Source organism: Crotalus tigris, unplaced genomic scaffold, assembly GCF_016545835.1.
Source record: "Crotalus tigris isolate CLP2741 ecotype Arizona unplaced genomic scaffold, ASM1654583v1 scf7180000018490.839948, whole genome shotgun sequence".
Taxonomy (NCBI): domain Eukaryota; kingdom Metazoa; phylum Chordata; class Lepidosauria; order Squamata; family Viperidae; genus Crotalus; species Crotalus tigris.
Genome location: NW_024097036.1, coordinates 650,211 through 664,780, shown reverse-complemented (window position 1 = coordinate 664,780; position 14,570 = coordinate 650,211). Strand labels below are relative to the sequence as shown.

At 44.8% G+C, this 14,570-nt stretch overlaps 1 protein-coding gene across 1 annotated transcript in view; it reads right to left on the bottom strand.

The window, feature by feature from the left end:
- The window catches only part of PDZD2 (PDZ domain containing 2), a 263,143-nt gene that overhangs the window by 169,411 nt on the left and 79,162 nt on the right, over nt 1–14,570 (bottom strand). The window lies entirely within an intron of this gene.

Sequence of the window (14,570 nt, the reverse complement as noted above, 5' to 3'; positions counted from 1 at the left end):
ACACGTCGGGTACAATGGTCAAGGTGCTGGCCTAGAAACAGAGTCTGTGAGTTCTAATCTTGCCTTAGACATGAAAGCCAGCTGGGTGACTAGGGCCAGTCACTTTCTGAGGCCTATCCACCTTACAGGATAATTGCTATGGGGAATAGGAGAAGGAAAGATTATTATGTATGTTTGCTGCCTTGAGTAACAATATAATAAAGGTGAGATAAAAATTTAATAAATATATTCTTAAAAAACCAAAACTAACAACAAATGTTAACATTCTGTCCAAGATTCAAAGTTTTTCAAAGTTTTAAAAGAGCTACCATAGCATCTCAAGAAATGCCAGATTTGCCAGTTCATCCATTGTAAAGAATCACACAAAAAAAACTTTGTTTCATTTCAGTTCAATGTGTGGTTGGACCCAGACCTTGTGATTTGCAGGCAATTGATTATGGATTAGTGTGACATATAAACCAAGCCGTTCACACATCTCACTATGTCATGGTTTGAGAATTCCTGCCCTAGACAAGAGGTTGAACTAGAAAACCTCCATGGTCTCTTCCAAACCTATGATTGCATGATCAATCATGGTTTATTGAGTAAGCTACAATTGGGTTTGAACATACAATACTCTAAGCCATGACAGACAAATTGTATTGCTTAGATTTGCATAATATACTAAGCCAAAATGCAAAAATGCCACATTACAGGTTAGCTTGGTGCACTGTACAAACTCAGTTATGTGATCATGACAGTTTTCAAGTCCGACTTGTTCCCTCTTCTCTTTTCATTATTATTATTCATTTATATTATATTATTCATTCAACTCTCAGCAATTCTTAATTATTGTTAATGTTAATGACTGAATAGTTTCATAAAATTATATTTGGCTAGATTCCTAATCCAGTGTCTGTAAAAATAATGAACATCCTAAAAAGAAATCTACCCAGTTGGTTTTGAGTCTGAAAAATGATACTCTATATAGATATCTTGTGAATTTTCATCAAGTCTATCTTAAAATGGTTTCTAAAGAAGGGTGGAGTAAAATAAACAACAATTTTATACAAATATTTTTCTGGATTCACTTATCAAACCTGTCTCACAACATTTTGGGATATCCTGATTACATGCAAACTTTTGTTTCATTCCCTAACAAATTGTGCTTTTCCTTCCTTATATGTCCTTCCCAATGGAATTTCTAAAAAGCCCTCAAGACCCATTTCCTGACTTCTACAAAAAGATATAAAAGGGTATTTAAAAGAAGTCCATTTGAAACCTTCAGATGTGGTTTTCCATTATCTTCTTTAGACACTGTTTTTAAAAGCCTCATGCTAGACATTCTCCAGTCCCATCCAAACAGTGTTTTATGACTTTCCATTTGCTCAAAAAAAAAAAAAAACATACTATCGTATTTTTACTTTTATTCAATGTGAGTGGAAATAAAGTATTATCAAAACATTTTTATGTGGTTTATTTTAATAAGTGTTTTTTTTAACCCTCATTAAACTGAGACAAGATTTTGGCGTTTCGTAGCCTTAAAAAGTCTAACAAATTGAACTAGATAACATCTGGTCCATTTCAACATCAGATTCATAGATGGCCCATAATGAATAAACATCTGAAGTTGAATGAGGTTGTTATTGGGAGAAGGCAAGACCCTCCTATCACTCTTGTCCCCCATCGCTCAGCCGACAGTGAACCCGACAGTGAACCAAGCAATAAAACAAGAGACCGCTTAAGCTTTTCCACCTCTGTTGACACTGGGGCTAAAACTGAGTATTTAGTCTCTTTCTAGGAAATTGGCAAATATCAGCAACTGAATCAAAACCATAAGAAATCCCCTCAAGATATGGAAATCCTTTACATACACAATAAGATTCCCCAAGGTCACTTGGGGTCAACATCTGGGCACACAAAGAGGTGAGGATTATCTCATCCCTCAGGGTGAGAAAACTTCATTTTCTCCCTACTGGACTCAGTTCAACCCCCACCCCCATCCCCAGCCAAACAAGACTGAACTTTCCTATAAATATTTCTAGCCTGCCTTTCAGTCTGTGGTGACCTTTATTATTATTATTATTATTATTATTATTATTATTATTATTAGGGGAGGAGGAGGAAGAGGAGGAAGAAGAAGAAGAAGAAGAAGAAGAAGAAGAAGAAGAAGAAGAAGAAGAAGAAGAAGAAGAAGAAGAAGAAGAAGAAGTAGTAGTAGTAGTAGTAGTAGTAGTAGTAGTAGTAGGAAGGGACCTTGGAGGTCATCAAGTCCACCCCCTGCTCAGGCAGGTAACCCTATACTATTTCGGACAAATGGCTGTCCAGTTTCTTCTTAAAAACTTCCAGGGTTGGAGCATTCACAGCTTCTGGAGGCAGGTTGTTCCACTGGTTAATTGTTCTAACTGTCAGGAAGTTTCTCCTTAGTTCTAGGTTGCTTCTCTCCTTGATTAGTCTCCATCCGTTGCTTCTTGTCCTGCCTTCAGGTACTTTGGAAAATAGCTTGACTCCCTCTTCTTTGTGGCAGCCCCTGAGATACTGGAACACTGCTATCATGTCCCCCCTCGTCCTTCTCTTCATTAAACTCTTCATTAAACTGAATGCTAAGCCATCGTTTTGCTGTCAAATAAATTCCACCTCCATTTCAAACAGTTGTTCTGTGGTCTTTGACCTGGCCCAGAACAAACCAGGATTCCTTCTAACATTACTATTAATTCCTCCTGTAAACCTAGCAGTTTGGAAGCATGAAAATGCAAGTAGATAAATAGGTACCCCTTCAGTGGAAAGGTAACAGCATTCCATGTGCCTCGGCATATAGTCAGGCTGGTTACATGACCATGGAAGTGTCTTTGGACAACGCTGGCTCCCTCAGCTAAGAAACGAAGATGAGCACCACCGTCTAGAGTCAGACATGGCTGGACAGGGCAAAGCTTTACCTTTACCATGCCACGGTGGCGCAGTAGTTAGAATGCAGTATTGCAGGCTAACTGTACCCATAGCCAGGAGTTCGATCCTGACCAGCTCAAGGTTGAGTCAGACTTCCATCCTTCCAAGGTTGGTAAAATGAGGACCCAGATTGTTGGGGGCAATATGCTGACATTTATAAACTGCTTAGCGAGTGCTGTAAAGCAATAAAGAGCAGTATATAAGTCTAAGTGCTATTATGATTGCTATTGCTATTTTTACAATTAATTCACTCTGTCCTGCTGAAAGGGACAAGGTCAGAGTCTCCAGAAACCACATGTACTAGATCAGAGGTGTCAAACTGCCAGCCCATGGGCCGGCCGCATCACCAGGAAACCGCGCCCACCCCTTGCTGGCAATGGGGAAAAAGCTCTGATACGTTGCACGACTTCACGTGACGTTGCGAGTTTGACATGTCTGTACTAGATGAAAAGACATCTCTAAATGAACATTGGATTCTTCTGGGCAACTGGAAGCAATGGGTATGATTAGCAGACATACTGATTGGGGAGAGGAGTCATGACTATTCTGAATGCTGCTATACTTAGATTAAAAGAAACTAACATTTCCCTGAATTAACACGCCACTGGAATTAGGATGCAAATGAAAGCAAAGGTTTCTCTCTCTTCCAGGTGGGACAATTGGATATGTAATTGAAAGGAAGATAGCTTAGAGTGAAAGGATGGCTACAGTAATCACTGGCATATCTAGTTAGGCCTGAGAAACAAAGTTTATTCAGTTATTAAGACATGAACCATCCTCAGGCAAGATAAAAAAAGAAACAATCTGGTGGACATGGCCATATGATCAATATCACACCCATTTGAACATGCAAAAAGAAACCCATTCTTTACCTTTTTAAATTGTATATGTTGCTTTCATGCTCTTAATATTTTATTGAACACCGCCCAAAGTCCTTCTCTGAAGGAGATAGGTAGTTCTTAAATATAAATAAGTAAGTAAGTAAAGTAAGTAAGTAAGTAAGTAAGTAAAAGATCAGATAATCCCCTACTTTGGACACCCCACCAGTGAGAAAGTTTTCTGATCTGGATCAAGCTGTTTTCTGAATAAGGTCAATGTATTACTGAAATCTGGAAACAGAAGGAAAAGGCAAAACCAGAATCACCACGCTCATGTAATTCCTAAGCCAAAACTGAATAAATATTATGACCCATCCAATTATATAAGCCAGGCTAAAAGGGTCTGATACCATATGTGCATTTTTAAAACACAGAATATCTGAAGACTTGTTTGTAACTACCACAACATATTTACACATATTGCAGCTTTTTTGATATAAAATCCTTTGTTCATTGAAGTAGAGTGTTTACATCTGACTATTCTCAGCTCCTCATGAGAAATCAGGAAATCTAAGACATTCGGTAAAATGCTGGCCCATCTGAAAATGTGATTAATTTGCTTCCTTGATTCCTATGGGAAATTTCTTTGATAAGAGAGCTGATCAGAAAACAAAAAGAATCTCATTGTGGTCTGACAAATCTCTTTCAGGGGCCATGAATTCCAAACACAAAACACACCCTGTGCTGGGGTGTGTGTGTGTGTGTCTGTCTGTCTCTCTATGCAATGCTTTTGATTTGAATGTTATTTATGACATACTCAAAGAACAGAAAGGAAAGAAGACAAAATTGGCACTACAAAAAAAATATGTTGTGTTGTTGTGTATGGAAGCCAATGTCTACTATATTTCTTAGAAACAGTGAAAGACTTGGGTTCTCAATCTTACATCTACAGAACAGGATGAACCTAAACTCTCATCAAACAAAGACTTCATCCAAAAACTCCCAGGAATCATTTGTGGCCTTCTACATTATTCCTTCAGGCATTTCAGGATGTCTGCCTGGGGCTTTAGGTCTCCTTAAGATCTGATGGCCATCCTAGTTTATCCTGCAGTTGTCACTGCAGGCCCATTACAAGCCTAATCAATAAAAGTTCACTTAATGGAATTGCTGCACTGATTATCTTCTCCAGATGGCAACTCTTCCTTCCTTCCTTAACTACAGGGCAGCAGCATAAAATGGTATAGCAGAAATGAGTGTCTTAGCTGTGGCATGATGGAGTAGCATATTTTGAGCCCCAAAAATCAATATATTGAACAAGATCATTGCAAACACAGTGTGGCCAATGGGATTCCATAACTTACCCACCAGTGGAAATTGGAATTAGTTGTTTCTAGAACTCAGGTATCCTTTGTTATTGTACTTGGTTTTTTTTTTCAAAGATATAATACAGCTCAGCTATTTTTACTGATGTTCTATAAGCCTTCCATACCTGTCACTGCTATATAATTTTCAAACTAAGCTCTGCTTCATACATTGTAGTAAATTTTGATTTCCTTAATCTTATTCAATTGGATAAATTACAATTGCCTTAAACTGCAAAATATTAGCCCACAAACCATGGTTTACAAGGTATTAAGCCATAACTAAAATGATTTCATTATGGCTTAGCCTTAGTAGGACCATTTACAGTATAAAAGAAATTTGCACTATAGCTGAATTACAGGTGACTTACAGTACAACCTTTCCTTTAGTGATCATTTGAACTTACAACAGCACTGAAAAAAGTGACTTGGCCACACTTGGAATACTGCATCCAGTTTTGGTCACCACGATGTAAAAAAGATGTTGAGACTCTAGAAAGAGTACAGAGAAGAGCAACAAGGATGATTAGGGGACTGGAGGCTAAAAGGGGCATTGACTTACCTGAACGCCTTTTCTCAGCACAGAGATGGATAATCCACGCAGTGGGTTGAGACTGTATTCCTGGCCAATCAGATCAGTCAGCCAAAGTTGCCACGCCTGTCCTGGACCATGATTCTCCAGTCTTGACACGAGCGCAGCCATTGACTGACAGTAAGACATTTTGGCTCAACTAAATATACCCTATTATCCTAGTCTATAAGGGTGGGTGTGGATTATCCATCTCCGTGCTGAGAAAAGGCGTTCAGGTAAGTCAACGCCCCTTCTCCAGCACTGGAGATGGATAATCCACGCAGTGGGACATACCAAAGCCTATTGTCCCTTGGGTTGGAGAATAGACTGGTCCCGTGTGTAACTTTGGTCTAGAACCTGCTGGAGAACCCTCCTACCGAAGGAGGCCTCTGCAGAGGAGTACTTGTCGATTTTGTAATGGCGAATGAATGGAGAGGGCGAGGCCCAAGTGGCTGCCCTGCATACCTCTTCAATAGAAGCCTGCATGGCCCATGCTGCTGAGGTGGCAGCGCTCCTTGTGGAGTGGGCCGTGATATGCTTGGGGACTTGCAAGGACTCCGCCTGGTATGCCCCAGTGATGCATGCCCTAATCCACCTACCGATGGTAGAGGACGAGACCTTCCGGCCCCTAGTAGCGGGGTGGAAGGATATGAAAAGCGCTTCCGAGCGTCGGAATTCCGCTGTGCGCGAAATGTAATGTCTTAGTGCCCTTCGTACGTGCAAGGTGTGCCATTGTTGCTCCAGGGGATGAGCTGGGTTTGGACAGAAGTCTGGTAGGACTATTTCCTGTGATCTGTGAAAAAAGGAGTTGACCTTTGGAATGAAGGAAGGGTCTATTCTTAGGACTACCTTGTCCCTGTGAAAATGACACAGGTCCTTCCTCGTTGAGAGAGAAGCTAACTCGGATATCCGTCGAGCTGACGTGATAGCTACTAAGAATGCTACCTTATGGGTCAGGTAGCGAATGTCACATGTTTTGAGTGGTTCGAAGGGCGCTCTGGTAAGAGCTTGTAGTACTCATGGTAGTTCCCACGATGGATACCTGTGCACGGTTGGCGGTCTGATATTGCAGCCCCCTTGAGAAAGGATCGTATTAAGGGATGCTTGCCCAAGGATTCACCGGGGCTGGCAGAAAATATAGTTGAGAGGGCGGCGATTTGCCTGCGCAGCGTGTTTGGTGAGAGGTCCTTCTCTAGGCCATCTAGTAAAAATTCTAGGATCTTGGGAACTGTGATCCCTTCGAGTAACAATTCCTATTCAGAGCACCATGATTGGAAGCTTCTCCACGTGGCCTCGTAGATACGGTTCGTGGAGGGGCGCTTTGATGCCTATATGACCCTAATTACCCCCTGTGAGCAAGCCCCCTTGACTAAAATTGACCGTTCAAGAGCCAGACGGCTAGTTGTAGCCATTGTGGCTCTGGGTGGGAGATCTCCCCGTTTGAGGGAGATCCTCTCCGGAGGAATCCGCCATGGATTCGTGCGGGAGAGGCTCCTCAGGTCTGCGAACCAAGGTCTCCTTGGCCATAAGGGGCCACAAGGATTACCCTGGCTCTTTCCCGCAGAATCTTGCGTACTACCGCCGGAAGGAGAGGTAAGGGTGGAAACGCGTACAGGAGTCCCCTTGGCCATGGGCTCCGTAACGCATCCATCTGCTCTGCTCCCCTGGATGGGAATCGGGAGAAGAAGCGAGTTAGGTGGGCATTAGAAGGAGAGGCAAATGGGTCCACCTGGGGAAGCCCGAAGCGGTGACAGATCTCCCTGAAGATCTTCGGATGTAGTTGCCACTCCGAGTGATCTATTGTTGATCTGCTCAGCAGATCTGCTTGGATGTTTGCCTCCCCCGATATGTGGTTGGCCTTTATGGAGGCCAGATTTTGTTCCGTCCAGGCCCCCAGTAGGAGGGCCTCAGCCGAGAGCGAGCGAGAGTGTGTGCCCCCCTGACGGTTTATGTGGGCCTTGGCTGTCACGTTGTCCGTCAGGACCAGTACGTGCCTGCTTTTTATGCTGCTGTGGAAATGCCTTAACGCTAGGTGAATAGCCCGCAGCTCGAGCCAGTTTATATTGTGTCGGAGATCCACCGCTGACCAGCGGCCCTGTGTCCACTTGGTCCCCAAGTGGGCTCCCCAGCCAAATAAACTCGCATCTGTTGTGACTACTACTCTGTCTGGTTCCCTGAAGGGGGACCCCCTGAGGAGAGCTGGAGATAGCCACCACCTGAGGGAGTGTCATACTCTCAGAGGTATGCCTACCCTCTTCCGGGATGCACTGATTTGCTGTCTCTGAAACGGGAGCATGAACCACTGCAGTTCTCTTGAGTGCAGCCTTGCCCAAGGAACTATTGCTATGGTCGATATCATCTTCCCTAGCAGCTGGGAGAGGCAGACCAGCATCACTGACTGACTGCGGCTTACCTGCTTTACGGCTTTCCTTATGCTGCTGAAGCGTTCCTGTGATAGGTACACCTTGCACTCCTGTGTGTCTATGACCGCTCCCAGATGGAGTATTCTCATAGTTGGGGTTAGGTGGCTCTTTGGAAAGTTCACCGAGAAGCCGTGGTCCTGCAGCAGCTTTATCACTAACTTTAGGTCCGCTTGAGATTGCTGGGCGGACGATGACTGGATTAGAATATCGTCCAGGTAGCACTGGACTCTGATCGGGACGTTTCTTAGGTGTGCTGCCAGAACCGCCAGAATCTTGGTGAACACCCTGGGCGCTGATGACAGGCCGAATGGAAGTGCCCTGTATTGAAAATGGTGCCCCCTGTAGGCGAACCGTAGAAAGCGGCGGTGAGCCAGAGAGATAGGGATGTGCAAGTATGCCTCCGTGAGGTCGATTGATGCCAGAAAATCCCCTTTCCTTACGCTTCCAAGGATGGAGCGTAGTGTCTGCATTTTGAATTTGCGGTATTTTATGTAGAAATTTAGCCTTTTTAGATCCAGAATGGCTCTCCAACCCCCCGAGGGTTTTGGGACCACGAAGAGGATAGAATAAAACCCCTGGTCTCTCTGGTTCATAGGCACCGGTTCTACGGCCCGTATGTTTAGAAGGTGCTGAACGGCCTCGTTCATGAGCCTTCTCTTTGTTGGGTTCGTGGGACAGGGGCATGGGCGGAAGCGGTTCGGGGGCTTTGAGAGAAATTCTAGAGATAGACCGTGACGTATGGTGTTCCTGACCCATACGTCCATGGTGGTCTCTTCCCACTGGGGAGCAAACCCTGCTAGTCTGCCCCCTATGGGAAGGTCTGGGTGGGAGTCATCTGGTACGGTGGAAGGGGCGGTTGTTCCCCTGAAAGGGCCATCTTCCCTGTGTTTGCCTATTTCTTGTGTTCTGTCTGTCCCCCAGTCTTTCCCTATCCTGTCTAGCTTGGAAGGGTTGGGAATTTTGGAAGTAGTTGACCCTGGTTTCCGTACGAAAGGATTGTTTCCTTCCCCAGGAGCCGGGTCTCTTGTCCTGCCTTTTAAGCATGTGTTTAAGGACCTTGCGCTTGTCCTTGTTCTCTGTCAGGTATGGCGTTAGTGCCTCACCAAACAGCTTTGCCCGTTGGTACGGAGCCGAAGCCAATTTCCACTTGGATTTGGTATCTGCCTGCCAGTTCTTTAGCCAGAGGAGGCGCCTGCTCGTGTTGTTTGCTGCCATTGCCTTGGCTGAAAACCTGGTCGCCAAAAGTGTCGCGTCCGACACATATTCCGTGGCCGCTACCATTTTGCTGAGTTCCTGGTGAGTGCGTACGTCCTCCATGGGAACCCGGCCCTGTAACTCACGGAGCCAACAGAGTGTGGCTCTGGTGAAAAAGGACGCGGAGGTAGTCGCCCTGGTAGCCCAAGCTATTGCCTGGTGCGTTCTCCTGTAGTTGGACTCACTCTTTCGGTCCTCGGCTTTAAGAGCCTCAGCAAAATCTCCTGATATGGCCGTGTCCGATATCAGGGGACCTATGGGTTCGTCCACCACCGGCACCTCCAATGTTCCCTCTAGCTCCCTTGCTACGTTAAATAGCTTCCTCTCCGCATTGCTAGGAAGCGGTAGGGAGGTTGGCGCTGCCCACTGTTTCCTTATTGTGTTTAGGAACATGGTCGGGCATGGTATGCGGTGTTGAGTGGTTACCTTTTCGGCGAACGTTGGCTCAGCCTCCGTGTCAACTGTGACAGGCTCCGCTGGTGTCCCATGCCCAAGATGGGCTGTGGCCTCAGCCTTGCACAGAATGGTAACAAAAAGAGAAGGGTTAAACAGGCCGCTGAAGGACGGCCCTTGAGGTGAGGTGTCCTCCTCTTCCTCAGACATTTGAATCCCTTGTGACGTACCTGGCTGGTCCAGGTAAGCTTCCTCTGAGACCGACGAGTCTGAGAAGGAGGAGAGGTCCTGATGGTCCTCCGTTTCCTCCCGATGCCTCGTTCTAAGTCCTAGAGGCTTGGCTTTGGAAGTTTGAGCCCTGGCCTCAAATGCACGGTCCACTGCCTGTGCTATTAGGGTAGCTAGCAGATCCCCCGTCAATGCAGGAGGAGTAACCATTGCCTGCGACCCTGCAGGTGCTGTGGTTAGCATGGTCCTCGGGGTTTCCTGTAACCTCCGTGGGGAGGGGGATCGGGAGAGCGATGAGAACTCGCCTATCCCGCCCTCTGTTTGGGACTGTGATGAGTTCCCTAATGACCAAATGCCCCGTGGGGATGAAGGGAGACCCAGCGGTAGATCGGGACCTATCCCCCCATTCTGCCTATTTTCAATTCTGGCCCTTTTCTGGGCTCTGTCGAACTCCTTTTCTAGGGCTTGGTGTCTTCTGATTGCCTGTTTGTCAGCCTTCTTTGATGACTTCCTTGCAGCCTTTCTAGGGGCTGCAGAGGATTCCGAATCCTCTGAAGCGGGTGCTCCAGAGGATGAAGGCAGGGCTCCAGTGGAGGGAATGATTGCTTCCTCCATTCTCCACTAACGCCGGGCCGCGATGGGGGGGACCCAGGTAGTAGGAGAGCTCCAACTTTGAGTAAGGACAGGCGCACTACTGGGGGCATCTGGAACTCAGGAGCAGACTCTGCAAAATTGTCAGAGTTAGTCACTTTGCACGGATAAGAACCGGCACACTAATGGGAATGCCTGGAACCCGGCTTGACTATGGTGGGTAAGGACAGGCACGCGACTGGGGATGCCTGGAACCCACCACTAAATCCAGAAGCGTACGGGCCACTAATGGGGGACCCGAAGTCCGGAAGGAGCCAAAGGCAACTAAACACAGTTAGTTATGAAAGGTTCTTATTTACTTTGGATTGTAGACACCAAGTCCTGGAACAAGCAGCTATGTGTCCGATTTGAATGTCTCTAAATGAATAATAGATGCTCTAGTACCCTAGTACTGTTTGCCTATTCATTTACTCCAGCGGCTGGACCTAGGCTTCTCAGGGAGCCTTGGATCCCCTGCTTGCACAAAATATGGCCGCTGCTGCCAGGAGACTACTGCGCATGTGTTAAAGAAGCAGGAGACTACTGCGACTGTGCTAAAAAGGCTGCTGGTGCCACGTGCGGTTGTAACAAAGAGCCGCGCGTGCTCCCAGCTGCTCAGACAATGGCGCCTCGTTTAAAAGACCCTGAGCAGCCTGGTGAGTGAAAGAAACTGCTCCTTCGCTCGCCAGCTGTTCCCGTAATCAATCTCCCTCCCAGCATGCGTCCCCTTTGTCCTCCGCTTCCCTCGCTAATTGCTTGCCTTTCTGTCTTTTTTTTTTTAAAAAAAAATGCGAGAGGTTGTCTGAGCCTCCCCGTTTGTTTAAGGCGGCTGCCGGCTGCTCCGGCTGTGGGAAGGTGGTTGGGGTTTGGGTGAGGGAGGGGAGTTAGGGAATTCCCCCTTTTAAGTGAGGGTGGTTTCCCCTGTAGGGAATCTGACTTCCTGAGTCTTACAATTTAGCAAGGGAATTTTAGAGTAATCAATTAAATTGAATTAAATTATCTCTAATTAACTTTTAAACTAAGCAATTTCAGCTACTAGAAAAAAATCCCCCCAATGGAAAGGAACTATACCTGCCCAGGAGCCAAAGTTGTACGTCTGTCTGTGTGGCCAGATCAGTCAAGACTGGGGAATCATGGTCCAGGACAGGCGTGGCAACTTTGGCTGACTGATCTGATTGGCCAGGAATACAGTCTCAACCCACTGCGTGGATTATCCATCTCCAGTGCTGGAGAACATATAAGGAACAGTTGCTGGAATTGGGTATGTCTATTTAATGAAGAGAAGGACGAGGGGGGACATGATAGCAGTGTTCCAATACCTCAGGGGCTGCCACAAGGAAGAGGGAGTCAAGCTATTTTCCAAAGCACCTGAAGAAAGGACAAGAAGCAATGGATGGAAACTAACCAAAGAGAAAAACAATCTAGAACTAAGGAGAAACTTCCTGACAGAACAATTAACCAGTGGAACAACCTGCCTCTAGAAGCGGTGAATGCTCCAACACTGGAAGTTTTTAAGAAGAAACTGCACAGCCATTTGTCCGAAATGGTGTAGGGTTACCTACCTGAGCAGGGGCTTGGAATTGATGACCTCCAAGGTCCCTTTCAACATTATTATCGATCATCGCACAGTCAGCCAGATGTTCAGACTGGATTTGGCATTTTGTCTACCTATCGAGTCCTTACCCAGGACCTGGGATAGGCAGATGTGGATGTTTGATGGTATTACAGATATCGTCGCAGGATGGAAGCAGTTCCTAATAAGGCCGCCTTTTGCAATTGACTAATAGCGAATTTGTCAATGCCAATGGTGTTCAAGTGGTGCTCCAGTTGTTTTGGGATTGCACCCAAGGAGCCTATGACTATTGGTACTACCCTTGCTTGCTTTTGCCACAGTCTTTCTATTTCTATTTGTAGGTCTTTGTATTTTGTTATCTTCTCCAGTTCTTTCTCTTCTATTCTGCTATCTCCAGGCACTGCCACATCCACTATCCAGACTTTTTTGTCTTTCTTATCGACAATTGTTAAGTCTGGGGTGTTATGTTGCAGGTGCTTGTCTGTTTGAATTCTGAAGTCCCAGAGCAGTTTAATTTTATCATTTTCTATGACTTTCTCTATTTTATGATCCCACCAGTTTTTGCTTACAGGCAAATGATATTTTTTGCAGATCTTCCAATGCACCATTGTTGCTACTTTGTCATGCCGCTGCTTGTAATCAGTCTGTGCAATCTTCTTGCAACAGCTTACCAAGTGGTCCACTGTTTCTTCAGCTTCTTTGCATAGGCGGCACTTACTGTCTGTTGCTGTCTTCTCAATTTTGACTTTGTATGCATTTGTCCTTAAGGCTTGGTCTTGTGCAGCCAGAATTAGTCCCTCGGTCTCTTTCTTCAATTTTCCTGCTCTTAGCCATTGCCAGGTTTTATTATTATCTGCTTTCCCAGCTATTTTTTTCATGTATTGGCCATGTAGTGCTTTGTCTTCCCATGCCTCTATTCTGTTCTTCATTTGGTCTTTCTTGTAGGCCAGTTTGGTCTCTCCAGTAGTTAGTAAGCCTTCCTGATATACTAATTTCAGTGCATCTTCATCATTGTTCTTCAGATATTCTTCCAAAGCCATTTTTTCTTCTTCAACCATCTGATGTACTTGTAGCATTCCACGCCCACCTATTTGCCTTGGTAGATAAAGTCTATCAATGTCACTGCGTGGATGAAGGGCATGATTCATTGTCATTATTTTTCTGGTCTGCCTATCCATTGCTTTTAGTTCTGCTTGAGTCCAGTCCACTATTCCAGCTGTGTACCTAATGACTGGGATTGCCCAGGTGTTGATTGCCTTTATGGTATTTCCTCCATTGAGTTTGGATTTTAAGATCTTCTTCACTCTCTTGATGTATTCACCTCTAATCTTTTTCTTGACTTCAGTGTGCTTGATGTTGTCAGCTTGAAGGATACCCAAGTATTTGTAGTACTCTTCCTCATCCAGACTCTTAATGTTATTTTCGTGGGGCATCTTGATTCCTTCAGTTTTCACTATTTTTCCTTGTTTGATAGTAAGTGTGGCACATTTGTCCAAGCCAAACTCCATTACAATATCTTGGCTATATATACGGACAGTGTTGAGCAGCGATTCTATTTCAGATGATGTTTTTCCATACAGCTTCAGATCATCCATATAAAGGAGGTGGGATAGTCTGGCAGATGTTTTTGATGTTTGATAGCCATGTCCTGAGTTATTCAGTATTGTTGACAGAGGAAACAGTGCAATAACAAATAGTAATGGTGATAATGAATCTCCTTGAAATATTCCTCTCTTGATATTAACCTCTCCCAGCCTCTCACCATTGATCTGCAACTGTGTCTTCCATTGTGCCATCGATCTTTGCACAAATTTTCTGATGTTTCTACTGACTCCTGTTATTTCTAGGCACTTTATTATCCAATCATGTGGCAGAGAGTCAAATGCCTTTTTGTAGTCAATCCATGCCACATTCAGGTTGGTCTTCCTTCTCTTGCAGTTTTCCAAGATCATTTTGTCTATTAGGAGTTGATCTTTTGTTCCTCTGCTATTGGGGCGGTTTCCTTTCTGCTCAGGTGGAAAGAGATTGTTTTCAACTAGATGCTGTTGTACTGCATCAGCTACTACACCAGTTAGTAATTTGAAAGTTGTTGGTAAGCAGGTAATTGGCCTGTAGTTACCTGGTGTTGCCCCTTTTGCTGGATTTTTCATTATTAGGTAGGTTTTCCCAGTTGTTAGCCACTTTTCAATTTCTCCTCCTTGTAGTATATTGTTGAACTGTTTGGCAATGAGTGGGTGTATAACAGTTAGATGTTTCAACCAAAACCCATGCAGTTCATCTTCACCTGGTGCTGACCAATTTTTGATTTTCTTTGCTCTTTTTTCTACCATTTTTGTTGTTATTACTAGTTCTTTCATTTCAACTTCTGTTTTATTTGCATCCACCTCTTTTAAC